The sequence below is a fragment of the Megalobrama amblycephala genome, linkage group LG4 (genome assembly GCF_018812025.1).
Source record: "Megalobrama amblycephala isolate DHTTF-2021 linkage group LG4, ASM1881202v1, whole genome shotgun sequence".
Lineage (NCBI taxonomy): Eukaryota > Metazoa > Chordata > Actinopteri > Cypriniformes > Xenocyprididae > Megalobrama > Megalobrama amblycephala.
In genome coordinates this window covers 27,084,115-27,098,487 of record NC_063047.1, presented here as the reverse complement: position 1 = coordinate 27,098,487, position 14,373 = coordinate 27,084,115, and the positions used below count along the sequence as shown (strand labels likewise).

General features: G+C 37.8%; 1 protein-coding gene across 1 annotated transcript in view; it reads right to left on the bottom strand.

Moving 5' to 3' along the window:
• Positions 1-14,373, bottom strand: part of si:dkey-215k6.1 (transmembrane protein 132C) — a 232,017-nt gene that overhangs the window by 45,088 nt on the left and 172,556 nt on the right. The window lies entirely within an intron of this gene.

Genomic DNA, 14,373 nt, shown 5'->3' with positions numbered 1-14,373 from the left:
ATAATAGCTATATCTCTTATAGAAACAAAGCAACATTTCAACAACCAGGTAAAATGTTTGTAGACAGCTTCATTACATTTAAATTAAAACAACATCAACCCTTGTTATATGGTGATTCTTTGTCTGCAACACCTTACTTGTTATATACTACCAAATAAGAAGTAGCACTACACTACCATTCAAAAGTTTGAGGTCAGTTAGATTTTTTTCTTAGAAAGAAATTAATATTTTATTCAACAAGGACACATCAAATTGATCAAAGGCATTTCAAATGTTTCAAAGGATTTCTATTTCAAATAAATGCTGTTGTTTTGAACTTCTATTCATCAAATATCTTGAAAAAAAGATCATTTTCCACAAAAATATTAAGAAACACAAATGTTTTCAACATTGATAATAACAATAATAATAATAAATGTATATAACATTAATAATAATGTTAATAATAATAATAATAATAATAATAATAAATGTTTCCCAAATCAGCATTAGAATGATTTCTGAAGGATCATGTGACTGAAGTCTGGAGTAATGACTGCTGAAATACCATCACTTTACCATCACAGGAAAAATTTACATTTTAAAATATAATAAAATAGAAAAGCATTATTTTAAATTTTAATAATATTTCACTACATTAAAGTTTTTTAAATGCATCCTTGGTTAGCATAAGACACTTTCAGAAATCAAAAATCTAACCAACCCAAAACGTCTGAACAGTAGTGTATATATACTTTATAAAAAAGAATAATATATTTATTATTATATTTGATAACAAATACAAACATAGTAATATGATGTACAAACAATATAAAAGTAGTACATCAAATACACAACAAACATGCAAGTTAAATTAAAATTAAAGGTAAAATACATGATTATTATTATTATTAAATAAAATTCTTAAATAATAATAATAATGTTACTTTCCAAAAATTTCATTCCAAAAAGTAATGTGATTATGTAAGACTGGAGGTAATTCAGGATGCTGCCAAACTAAAAATCATTTGAAACTTTAACAGGGGGCACAGCAGGGAGACACTGAGCATCAATATTTCACACTGTCTAACATTCACTTTTCATCTAACAAGCATGGACCCTTGACACACACAAACACACACACCGCAATCAAAAGACACTTCTGGCACCATCTCACTCTCCTAAACGTGTATTATCGTTGATCAAATTGAAATACGTAGATACAAACATTTTAAATATAATTAACCTTTAAACCTCATCTAAAAGACATTCTCTGTGCCTTTTTTCTTGTTATTCGCTTCTCTTTCTAGTTTCCCATTGATAATCTGTGAGAGGTAAATTGGTGGAGGCACTTAGTGGCGATTTAATGCAAACCCATTAAACACACGAAGGGAGAAAGGATGCACAGGTCCCCGCCGAGCACATTGCCTCATGCAAATTCGTGTACCTCTTGTTTGCTCCAGCAAGCCTGAGAAAGGTAGACATAAAGAAGTGAGGTAAATAGGAAAACAGGAGAGCACACAGGATACAAAAACAGAGCATACACATACCATTAGCATTAGCGGGATGCGTAGCGATAGTCTAGCATTGTGTTTTTGTTGGTGTTTTTTTCAGATTAATCGGTACTACAACCTACTTTTTTTCTACCGACAAGCCTTATCAAAACATTTAAGAGCTCTGCCCTCGATTTTTGGATTATGTGTGGAATATAAATATGAACGGGCAGCAATATCTAGCAAATCATTCTCTCTGTCTGAGTTTCTCTCTCACGGACACACACACAATTCCATTTCACAGAGCCAAATTGCTGTGCAATGGCCCTGCTTTGAAGGAGAACGCTCGGAAAGCTCTAGAGGTGAAGAGCTCAGAGGTGGGAGAGGAAAGGAAAAGAGTAAGAACGAAAGAGAAGTGAAGCTTGATACGACAAGAGCGTCTTGGCAGGTCTTGGCAGCTCTGGCACTGAGACTGATAGATCAGATGTAATTGACAATTAGCTTCATGGCACTCTGAATTACAGGCCTCCTAATAGGGCCAGAAACACGAGAAACCTTCCTCCAAACCCTGTTTTTGTGCCGTCTATGTGTGTGTGTGATAGCTTCATGACCCTCTGGTGTGTAATGATTCCACTAACCACGGTGTAATATCCAGGTGAGTTTGCGTACGTTAGGCTATGTGAGTGTGTGTGTGTGTGTGTGTGTTTCTCTGACAAACAGAATAAGCGTGTGCTCTTTTCTTTATGGTGTGACTTTTGGCACCATTACTTATCCTTTTGAAGAATTAGCCTCTGACAGCTTATAAAATTTGCGAGTATGCGCGTGTCTGTGCCCTACATTTATTCATCTCATCCTCATGCTGACACGCTTGTTGGACCTTCAGATGAGTCCTTAATGAAGATATATCTCACTTGACAAATAATGGTTTATTTGGAGTATGAGTGTACATTAAGTACGAGAGGAGTAGGGGTTGCACCGACTAATCGACTTTAATGCTCTGCCGTAAAGCTTTAAGCATGACGTTGACTAGTTGCTGGTCATGACCTATAGAGGGCGCAGCAGGATGAAGTCCACATTTACTGACAAATAAATGCATACTCCAATAGTGCTCCACACAGGGGCGGACTGGCCATCTGTGTGATCTGGAGAATCAGTCTAATTGGTTTCACACTCCAGTACTGTAGGTGGCAGCAATGCACCTTTAAGTTGGATGTCAGCTGCACTGGCCGTGGCCGCCAAGTAAGCAGCAAAGACGTTAGATCGGTGGTCTCAAACTGCCGGCCCGCCCACCCCCTCTACCCGGCCCGCAACTGATCTCAAAAATAAAACATAATCCGGCCCGCTAAATTATTATTATTATTATTATTATTATTATTATTATTATTCTCTAGTTGCTACCTGTCTGATATGCAAAGAAAAAGTCGCCGTTCTAAGGGGCATTCACATATCGTGTCACATAAGCGGCCGCGCCGCATTCTCCTTTCCAATGCGCTTTCGCTCCAGTGGCGTCTGTCGTTGCTATGCAACCATGAGCCGCGCTCTCAAACGCTTCTATTATGAGCGCGCTTGCCTAAATTACAGTAAAAGCACTCGACTTTAAGTCATGAGCGCCGATTTAAACCACCGAAACGCGTCCGATGCAGCCATTAAACGTTACCGATGCTCAAACGGCATCTTGGACAAATGTGGCCCAGCTGTGTGAGCACAAGCGCTGCAGGTGTCTGTCAAGAAACAGAGTAGTGTACAAATGTATTCAGGGATTGTATTTGTTCAGTACAGTGTTGTTCAGTGCAAGATTTTAATGTTATTTAAGCTAACATAAAGTAAGGGAAAATACTTCCACTAGATGTTAAAAACTAATAATGTAACAATGAGAGATTTTTATTTTTTTGGCAAAATAAAGTTGATATATAGCTCCAGTTTTTTTTTTTGTTTATTTCTGACCCCTCCACGCCACAAGTGTTGCTGGTTTTGTTCCTAAATTACTGATTTTTTATTCCATATATCTTGTTGGATGTGAGAAGTCTCACCAGACTATTTCAATTAATAGTATTATATTAGTAATAGTATTATATAATTATATTACACTCTGTAACAATGAGAGAGACACTGCTGTTTACATTTAGTATGGTAAATAAGATATTTATAGTATAGGTATACAAAATATTTTAGTAGGCCTAATGAAATTTGAAGTAAATGAGAAATAATGCAAAGGAAAGTAAATTTTCTGAAATGTTGCGCTTTCTTGCGCTTGAAGGATAATATGGCCCTCCTATGAGGTGTCAATCACAGAAACGGCCCCCCGACAATTTGAGTTTGAGACCCCTGCTATATGAGTATTCAAGTTAATCTCATATGCTTTTAACACAACATCTAGTCAACATCAGTGCTATTGCTATAATTTGGATGGTATAGTATCATGAACCACAATTAAAGTCTTGTGACACTCATGCCAGGCGTTATTGTTGTTGTTGTTGTCGAGTTTCCGCACGCTGATTGCTTTGGGCCGGGCCTAGTCAAAGTCCAGGGCTGTTTTTTTAGTCCCAGTCCGTCCCTGGCTCCACAAGATATGTTTGATTATACCATCTGGATTCTCAATATTGATTGGATGAATGCTTGTTTTAAACAACTTATTGTACACGTAAGTTAATTGCTGTTCTAAACTGTGCTGCTACATTACGCACACACAGACAGTAGCGCGCAGATCGCGCACGCTCACAGGATCATTCAGTATCGCAGAAGTGTATTGTCAACACTGTTCTGTGATTTATCAATAAAATAGCTTAGAAACTGAAAAGTTCTAGCATATATTTCTTAGTAACTAAAACCCACAGCTTCACTATTTGTAGACAGAAGCTGCCAGGTAGAATGAATTCACACACTCAGGAGAAATATTTGTGGGCAGCGTCATATCATATGTCATAGCTGTGCACCTCAGCTCGAGGTTCAGACTTCAGTCTTGCATTCAGAAACACAAGACGCGGGCAGTGGAATGGGGGGAAAAACGCAAGATCTCAGGACGTGTTTTTTAAAAAAGTTGAACTGATTTGAACTTGAGCGCCACGTCTTTAGAATGCCATATCATGCTGCAAAAGACGCTGCACAACGGACATACATGTCTGTCTATAGTGCGTTTACATAGAAAAACAATGGAAAAGTAGCGCATTGGAATGGAAAAGCGTGTTCTGTATGAACAGCCCCTTATTTGTTCATTAATGATGTCATCATCGACTAGTCGACGTCGACTCAACTTTAATCACATAAATGTCGACTTTAAAAAATCTGAAGTCGTTCAACCCCTAGAGAGGAGTATGAGTATGACCGTTAAAGGGTTAGTTCACCCAAAAATGAACATTCTGTCATTAATTACTCACCCTTATGTCGTTCCACACCCCCAAGACCTTTGTTCATGTTCGGAACATAAATTAAGATATTTTTGTTGAAATCTGAGAGGTATATGACTCGTCCATAGACAGCAATTTAACCACTGAACATAAACAGCATTTGAGAATGACACAGACGTAAATATTGTTGAATAAAGTCGTTATTTTTGCGCACAAAAAGTATTTGCGTCGCTTCGTAGAATTAAGGTTGAACCACTACAGTCACATTGACTTTTTTAACAATGTCTTTAGTATCTTTCTGGTCATTGAAAGCAGTGGTTATATTGCTGTCTATGGAAGAGTCATATACCTCACGGATTTCATTAAAAATATCTTAATTTGTTTTCTGAAGATGATCGAAGGTCTTACAGGTGTACAACGACATGAGGGTGAGTAATTAATGACAGAATTGTCATTTTTGGGTGAACTAATCCTTTAAGTAAGGAGCACCAGAGGGTTAAAAAAAGTTTTTAAAAGTTAAAAGTTTAGCAGTAACCACAAACCAAACAACATATTATATAAGGCTAAGGGGGGGGAAAGTCATGGAAAGTCATGGAAAGTGCCTTGTATTGCCTGAGGTAGGTGAGAAACAGTAATACAAAAAAGGACAAGCACAAAATAAGTGAAAGCAGCAGATAACAAACATGTGATCCACCACTTAGTCATGGCTCATACTCTGACAGCTGTAATTATCATTATTGTTCTTAAATAAACTGTCTACCAGTCAAGAACAATCAGAATTGCTTTCCCTATAAATGCCTTCATATAGATTTTCTCTGCTGTATTTTTGACATGCTAAAGAATCTTCCTTTTCCAAAAAGAAAACCCTACCTTTTTCTTCATTTGATTACTTTGTTTTGCTCGTACCTTAGCTATCGATTGCATTTACTTCCTGATGGACTATATTTTATTTCGTTTTTGTGTTGTTGATTGTATTTACAGGGTAAAACGGCCCCTGAAGAGGGAGTGATAAATCTAAGTTGGCAAGGCAACAATGAATAGAACAGTGATCAAAGCCCTTGGTGGACTGTGTGCCTCCGTTAGGCCTGTTAGGAGCTCTGGTCCCTGGAGCCGCCGTCTTCCAGGTCCTCGGAATACAACGCTCTGTCTTATTCAAAAACACAAAGGGAGAATCGGACTATTAAACACTCCGGAAAAAATGCAAAACATCACCATTTACGCTCTCGTTTTAGGGCTTTCTTTTTCCGATGCCACCGTTCCCTCCACTCTTTCTTTGACCTGTGGGAAACATCCATTCATCATACCGTATTATTAAAACTAGGCATGGCAGCTCCATGTACAGCCTGTGATAAATATAGATAAGACTGCTCTCTCTCTCTCTCTCTCTCTCTCTCTCTCTCTCTCTCTCTCTCTCTCACACACACACACACACACACACACACACACACAGACTCTCTTTTGCTTTCTTTTTCTCTCCTCAACCTTCCTCTGTTTGCTCAAAGTAAGCTAATGAGGAAGACGAACAGAGATGTAGAGACACCAATTCAGTGAGTGTGTGAAAAAAACTTGAAGAAGGTGGCATATGAAGGTACGGTTGAGAAATGAAAGGTAATGGCCCAAATGAATTGCTTCAGGCTGGACAATGTTTAAATTTCCTGTCTTTAATTACATTGAAGCACCAATCCCAGCAGGTCCGGCTTCAGGCCCCTCTTTCTCAGGGATGTTTCATCCAAGGAGGCAAGGAAGATATTGTGGATGAGAAAATAAGCAACAGTACAAAAATAAAACCAAAAAATATTACGAAAAATAAAAGATGAAATAGTGTGAAAAAACCACCCGTTTTTCTAAAGTGACCAACAATGACACCAGCGGCTAATCTTTCAGAAGGAGGCTGAAACATTCGTTGAAGCTCTAAAGTGTGACCTGATTGTGAGGGGGATAATGGCAGAATATGTGAGAGGATGCCTACATATCACTTGTGATTGGCTGATTACCCTGTCAGTGAGATAATGGCCTCTTATCAAGTTTGCAACCTTTCTGCAAATCTGCCAGAATGGGTCAAATTGATGGAAATAGATGGACTAAGTACAAAGTAAACAACTCACCATTCACAGCAAGTTCACCATTGAACCTGAAATGACATGAAATTATCTGTGAGTGAGTCTGCTTAAGTGGTCACTCTGCTAAAATTTTTTAAATCCACCTCCATCTCTCCAAACTTCATGGCGACGGAGTTTACCAAGGATTTGTTAACTAATGGTCCAAAAAGATGATTACAAATAATAGCTGAATTACATATAACAGATACATAGAATTGTAGTTACAAACCCGATTCCAAAAAAGTTGGGACACTGTACAAATTGTGAATTAAAAAGGAATGCAATAATTTACAAATCTCATAAACTTTTATTTTATTCACAATAGAATATAGATAACATCAAATGTTAAAAGTGAGACATTTTGAAATGTCATGCCAAATATTGGCTCATTTTGGATTTCATGAGAGCTACACATTCCAAAAAAGTTGGGACAGGTAGCAATAAGAAGCCGGAAAAGTTAAATGTACATATAAGGAACAGCTGGAGGACCAATTTGCAACTTATTAGGTCAATTGGCAACATGATTGGGTATAAAAAGAGTCAATCTCTGTGCGTAAGGGTCAAAGCCGGAAAACCATACTGGATGCCCGTGATCTTCGGGCCCTTAGATGGCACTGCATCACATACAGGAATGCTACTGTAATAGAAATCACAACATGGGCTCAGGAATACTTCCAGAAAACATTGTCGGTGAACACAATCCACCGTGCCATTCGCCGTTGCCAGCTAAAACTCTATAGGTCAAAAAAGAAGCCATGATCCATAAACATGATCCAGAAGCGCAGGCGTTTTCTCTGGGCCAAGGCTCATTTAAAATGGAATGTGGCAAAGTGGAAAACTGTTCTGTGGTCAGACGAATCAAAATTTGAAGTTCTTTTTGGAAAACTGGGACGCCATGTCATCCGGACTAAAGAGGACAAGGATAACTCAAGTTGTTATCAGCGCTCAGTTCAGAAGCCTGCATCTCTGATGGTATGGGGTTGCATGAGTGCGTGTGGCATGGGCAACTTACACATCTGGAAAGGCACCATCAATGCTGAAAGGTATATCCAAGTTCTAGAACAACATATGCTCCTATCCAGACGTCGTCTCTTTCAGGGAAGACCTTGCATTTTCCATCATGACAATGCCAGACCACATACTGCATCAATTACAACATTATGGCTGCGTAGAAGAAGGATCTAGGTACTGAAATGTCCAGCCTGCAGTCCAGATCTTTCACCCATAGAAAACATTTGGTGCATCATAAAGAGGAAGATGCGACAAAGAAGACCTAAGACAGTTGAGCAACTAGAAGCCTGTATTAGACAAGAATGGGACAACATTCCTATTCCTAAACTTGAACAACTTGTCTCCTCAGTCCCCAGACATTTGCAGACTGTTATAAAAAGAAGAGTGGATGCCACACAGTGGTAAACATGGCCTTGTCCCAACTTTTTTGAGATGTGTTGATGCCATGAAATGTAAACTTATTTTTCCCTTAAAATGACACATTTTCTCAGTTTAAACATTTGATATGTCATCTATGTTGTATTCTGAATAAAATATTGAAATTTGAAACTTCCACATCATTGCATTCTGTTTTTATTCACAATTTGTACAGTGTCCCAACTTTTTTGGAATCGGGTTTGTATTTCACTTATGAACTTTTTTTAAAAAGTGCATAAACATGAGAACTTGATGGAACTTGATACTAATAAATAATATGTAATATATGACAATATATTACCAATGTATGGTATATATTACGTTCTAGCCGTGAAATGTGTTTTGACATAAAATACCCCTAATAAATGTACAATAATGGAAAATGGTCTGAAATGCAGTTTTTCTTAAACATAATTTCTTGAATTAATTTATGTATTGGAACTCTTATACACTTGGAACTCTTATACAAACTAAAATTGAATCAATCATTATCACAGGTTCTAATACTGTTCCTAAAAGCAGTTCAGAATCATTTTTCTCACAATTGTCACATGAAACAGCTAACTTTGCACTTCTTGACCTTTCATAAAACGTTGTCATGTTTATTTTTGTCTGAAACATAAGTCATGTATAAAATATAAATCATAATAGTGTTACTTATTAATACTTCTAAATGCAGTTTAATCACATATCACTTCCAAGCAAATGAATAAGTGTAATAATATAATCGATGCCACTTATGAAAATGCGAAAACACATTATTCCATTGTAACACAGAGTTGCCATAATCTTCAGATTTTGTCATTTTCCTCAGCAAAATAACTGATCAAAAATGCAGCAAAACGTAGAAGAAACTTACCAAAATGTGTCTAGAAGTACTGAAGGGAAAATCAAAGATCATAAGGCTTTAAAACAGCATTCATGACATTACAAACTACCCTATTATTTCTATCAATGATGTTGTTTTTTTCTTAAAGCTAAAAGAAAATATGTTGCAATATTGCTACACCACACCATACAGGGATATAAATATTATAGTATGTAACTGTAAGTTAAAATGATGTCCTATGTGCCATATGAAAACTGTATAAACATCAAATGAAAAATTAACCACAAATTTACATTCTGAAAAGCCCAATCCCGCATACAAGATGTTGCCTCCTCATTTCCGAAGTCTTCTCTACTGCCCTAATTCGTCATGAAACATATCTATCCCCCTCAATCGCTCGTGCTGTGATTGTCTTCATATCTTTCCATACATCTCCATTGCTATAACCCATTAATCATTCACACAACATGAAACAGTAATCGAAATAAACCACAATACTGCATAAGCAATTCATTTAAAGCCTCCTCTTTTCCCATCTCTCCATAGCAACGGCTCATCGCCGTGCAAATTTGTAATTTCAAATACGGCTGCTATTAAGCATCACACTCCCTCTCTCTCACTCACTTGCCCCACTCTTGCTATCTTTCCCTAATGTAAACAAACGCAGGCAGACTGGCATTAAGCAGCGCAGCTGAAAGCCCCGCCCTTCTCGCAGCTACACGGCCCGCTGGGTATTTCAGCAACTCATTGGAATCTTCAAACAACAAAGATAAACAAGTGTTCCAATTAAGAATTAATTACCGCTCAGACACTCAACTGCTTCTGCTCACTCCACTGGGAACAACTCAAACTGCAGGAAGCACACACACACATACACATAGCAAAAAAAGATAAGATACAGGGGTCACATAGAGAACACATATAGAAGAAAAGGTGAGTATGAAGGCAGAAGGTACGAGAAAGAGAGAGAGAGATGGAAAAAAACTAAGAAAATGGCCTGGAGGTATCACCGTCTGGGGCTTAAAACACTCTAACAAGCCCAAAGCAGAATTACACAGCACCTCAGATGTAAGGAAACAGCCACACTGATCCAATTTATAACTGGCTTTCAACACCAAAGAGAGGAGAGGGGCAAAATAGCCTCTTTCAGTACATACTCATTGTGGGTAAAATAGCGTCTACACAGCAAGGCAAATTACTGTTAATAGGTCGTATCTCTGCTGGAACTCACCAAGTACTAAAAGCTACTCTGAGCACAAATTTGTCCTGTTAAGGGTTTATTTATGGGGTAAACCCACACAGGATGGGTCTGAAAGTGAGTTTTTGATGTAGAAATTAAATAACATCTACGGTACAGTTGATTACTTACCATTACTGATGTATAAACTCAATCTTCTACAAAAAACATTACCTTTATCGCACAGTGTACCTCATCTTTTCTCCTCCTTTTGCCTATCGTTTTACTCTTTTGTGTGTGTGTGTGTGTGTGTGTGTGTGTGTGTGTGTGTGTGTGTGTGTGTGTGTGCGCGTGTGCGTGTGTGTGTTCTTCGTTAATCATCAGTGTTGGGCCACTTCAACAGGAAGTCCAGGACTCCAGCATGAGCCGCCTTTCATCTTCTGACCTTTTCTGTCTGGAAGTCTGTGATGTCATGTGTCTCTGTCTTTCTTTACTGACAGGTACTCAGGGACTCTAACAAGCTCTAACTTTAAGAGGTTTTGACTGGATGTCAGAGATGATGGAAAGACAAACTGAAGGAAAGAGAGAATTTATTCATTAATAATAATTACATACATTTATTGTTTTACAATATTTACAATAAGGTTCAATTTGTTAACATTAGTTAACAATAACTATTAATGAAACATTTTTTATTATAATTTTAGTTAAATGTTAATTTTAACATTTACTAATTTTACCATTTACTAATAGATTATTAAAATCAAAAGGTGTATCTATTAATATCATTCAATGGAACTGAGCTAACATGAACAAAAATATGAATTTTCATTAACTAACCTTAACAAAGTGTATACAATAACAAATGTATTGCTTATTTGTAACAATATATAGTCACTGTCACTAATTTAATGTATTCTTGCTAAATAAAAAGTATTGATTTATATTTTTAATATTTTTAAATAAATAAATAAATAAATAAATAAATAAATAAATAAATATATATATACTGTACATACAAACCCGACAAAAAAGTTGGGACACTGTACAAATTGTAAATAAAAACAGAATGCATTGATGTGGAAGTTTCAAATTTCAATATTTTATTCAGAATACAACATAGATGACATTACATGTTTAAACTGAGAAAATGTATCATTTTAAGGGAAAAATAAGTTGATTTTAAATTTCATGGCATCAACACTTCTCAAAAAAGTTGGGACAAGGCCATGTTTACCACTGTGTGGCATCCCCTCTTCTTTTTATAACAGTCTGCAAACGTCTGGGGACTGAGGAGACAAGTTGCTCAAGTTTAGGAATAGGAATGTTGTCCCATTCTTGTCTAATACAGGCTTCTAGTTGTTCAACTGTCTTAGGTCTTCTTTGTCGCATCTTCCTCTTTATGATGCACCAAATGTTTTCTATGGGTGAAAGATCTGGACTGCAGGCTGGCCATTTCAGTACCCGGATCCTTCTTCTACGCAGCCATGATGTTGTAATTGATGCAGTATGTGGTTTGGCATTGTCATGTTGGAAAATGCAAGGTCTTCCCTGAAAGAGACGACGTCTGGGGTGCGTTTCCCAAAGCGAACTATGGTCGCAAGTTCCGTCGTTACCAATAGAGTTAAATGGGACTTACGACCATGGTTCACCAACGATGCTTTCGGGAAACGAACCCCTGGATGGGAGCATATGTTGTTCTAGAACTTGGATATACCTTTCAGCATTGATGGTGCTTTTCCAGATATGTAAGCTGCCCATGCCACACGCACTCATGCAACCCCATACCATCAGAGATGCAGACTTCTGAACTAAGCGCTGATAACAACTTGGGTTGTCCTTGTCCTCTTTAGTCCGGATGACATGGCGTCCCAGTTTTCCAAAAAGAACTTCAAATTTTGATTCGTCTGACCACAGAACAGTTTTCCACTTTGCCACAGTCCATTTTAAATGAGCCTTGGCCCAGAGAAAATGCCTGCGCTTCTGGATCATGTTTAGATATGGCTTCTTTTTTGACCTATAGAGTTTTAGCCGGCAACGGCGAATGGCACGGTGGATTGTGTTCACCGACAATGTTTTCTGGAAGTATTCCTGAGCCCATGTTGTGATTTCCATTACAGTAGCATTACTGAATGTTATGCAGTGCCATCTAAGGGCCCAAAGATCACGGGCATCCAGTATGGTTTTCCGGCCTTGACCCTATACGCACAAAGATTGTTCCAGATTCTCTGAATCTTTGGATGATATTATGCACTGTAGATGATGATAACTTCAAACTCTTTGCAATTTTTCTCTGAGAAACTCCTTTCTGATATTGCTCCACTATTTTTCGCCGCAGCATTGGGGGAATTGGTGATCCTCTGCCCATCTTGACTTCTGAGAGACACTGCCACTCTGAGAGGCTCTTTTTACACCCAATCATGTTGCCAATTGACCTAATAAGTTGCAAATTGGCTGTTCCTTATATGTACATTTAACTTTTCCAGCCTCTTATTGCTACCTGTCCCAACTTTTTTGGAATGTGTAGCTCTCATGAAATCCAAAATGAGCCAATATTTGGCATGACATTTCAAAATGTCTCACTTTCAACATTTGATATGTTATCTATATTCTATTGTGAATAAAATTTAAGTTTATGAGATTTGTAAATTATTGCATTCCTCTTTTATTTTATTTGTCCCAACTTTTTTGGAATCGGGTTTGTATATATATAGCTATAAAATATGCTCTATCCTCCCACCTCAGTCTCTATGACTTTCCCTCCACAGTGGAAACAGCCATTCAACACTGTGAGAGGTTTCATAGTGAGAGCGAGCTGATGGGTGTGTGTTGGAATCATGTATCCCAGCAGGAGAGCCCAGTTTGGGGCTGTGAGAGTCACCTCTCTCCCCTGCTGCAGAGACATGTCTCATGGAGCTCCAAACAGCAGGGGAGAAACACATGACTTGACCTATCTGAAGGTCAAAACACAAGGGTGATTAAAAAACAACAAAGGTGCCTGGGTCGTGGCCTAGTGGTTATCACATGTGTTGATGCAGGATTTTCATATTATAATTTCCTGTCAGCTCAATAATATCTCATCAAAAAAAAGCCAAAATGTAAATACATAAATAAGAAAAAAGAATCAGATGAAGATAAATTAAGATTTTCTAAATATGAATGTAATGTGGTTAAAAAAATAGTCATTATACAGCAGAAATTCTTCACACCAGCTTTAACTTTGGGCCAAACACACCCATACATCTCTCTTGCTCTTTCATCTTCACTATTGACTGCTCATGCTGTGTTTTAGAGAGCACAGAGATAGCTGCTGCTGTCTATTTGCTATAAGCGTTCTTTGCGTCCTATGGTTCTGACATGACAAAGTATTGTTGTTCATATCACACAGAACCACAGGAGGCTGCTTGTCGGGAAGACTGAACGACTTAAAGTCTTAAATCCCTATAGAGCTTAATCCCTACCTGCCTAAAACACAGTTCAGGTGGATGATCTTGTTGGATGATACAATTTCATCATCAAATTCAGCACTGCCTGCCCCTAAACAGCATATATCAAAACACAACAAACTGTTGCTGGTTGCTTTATATGTCAGTCAGACAGTATCTTCTCGTATAAGTGGACAGTGGAACTGACTGTTAGCTTGAAGTCAAAAGTCTGGTGCTGCAACACTAACAGGTGCTTTAGTTTCATTAAATGAGAACTCTGGCTATAGGAACTGACTTAATGTGACTTTTTTCTCTTTTTTTTAAAGAAGGAAGGAAGGAAGGAAATAAATAAATAAGTTGGCACTGATAGCTTTGTGGGGAACACACTGACATATAGCGCCTTTGCACTTTGGACAACCTGAGTTTGAGTTCCGGCTCGCAGAACTTTCACAATCCCATCCCCCCCCCTCTCTCTCCCACTAATTAATATCAGTCACACTTCAGATTAAGGTCCAATTCTCACTATTAACTATGACTTTTGCCTCAATAAACTCCTAATTACAGCTTGTTAATGGTTAGTAAGGTAGTTAAAGTTTAGG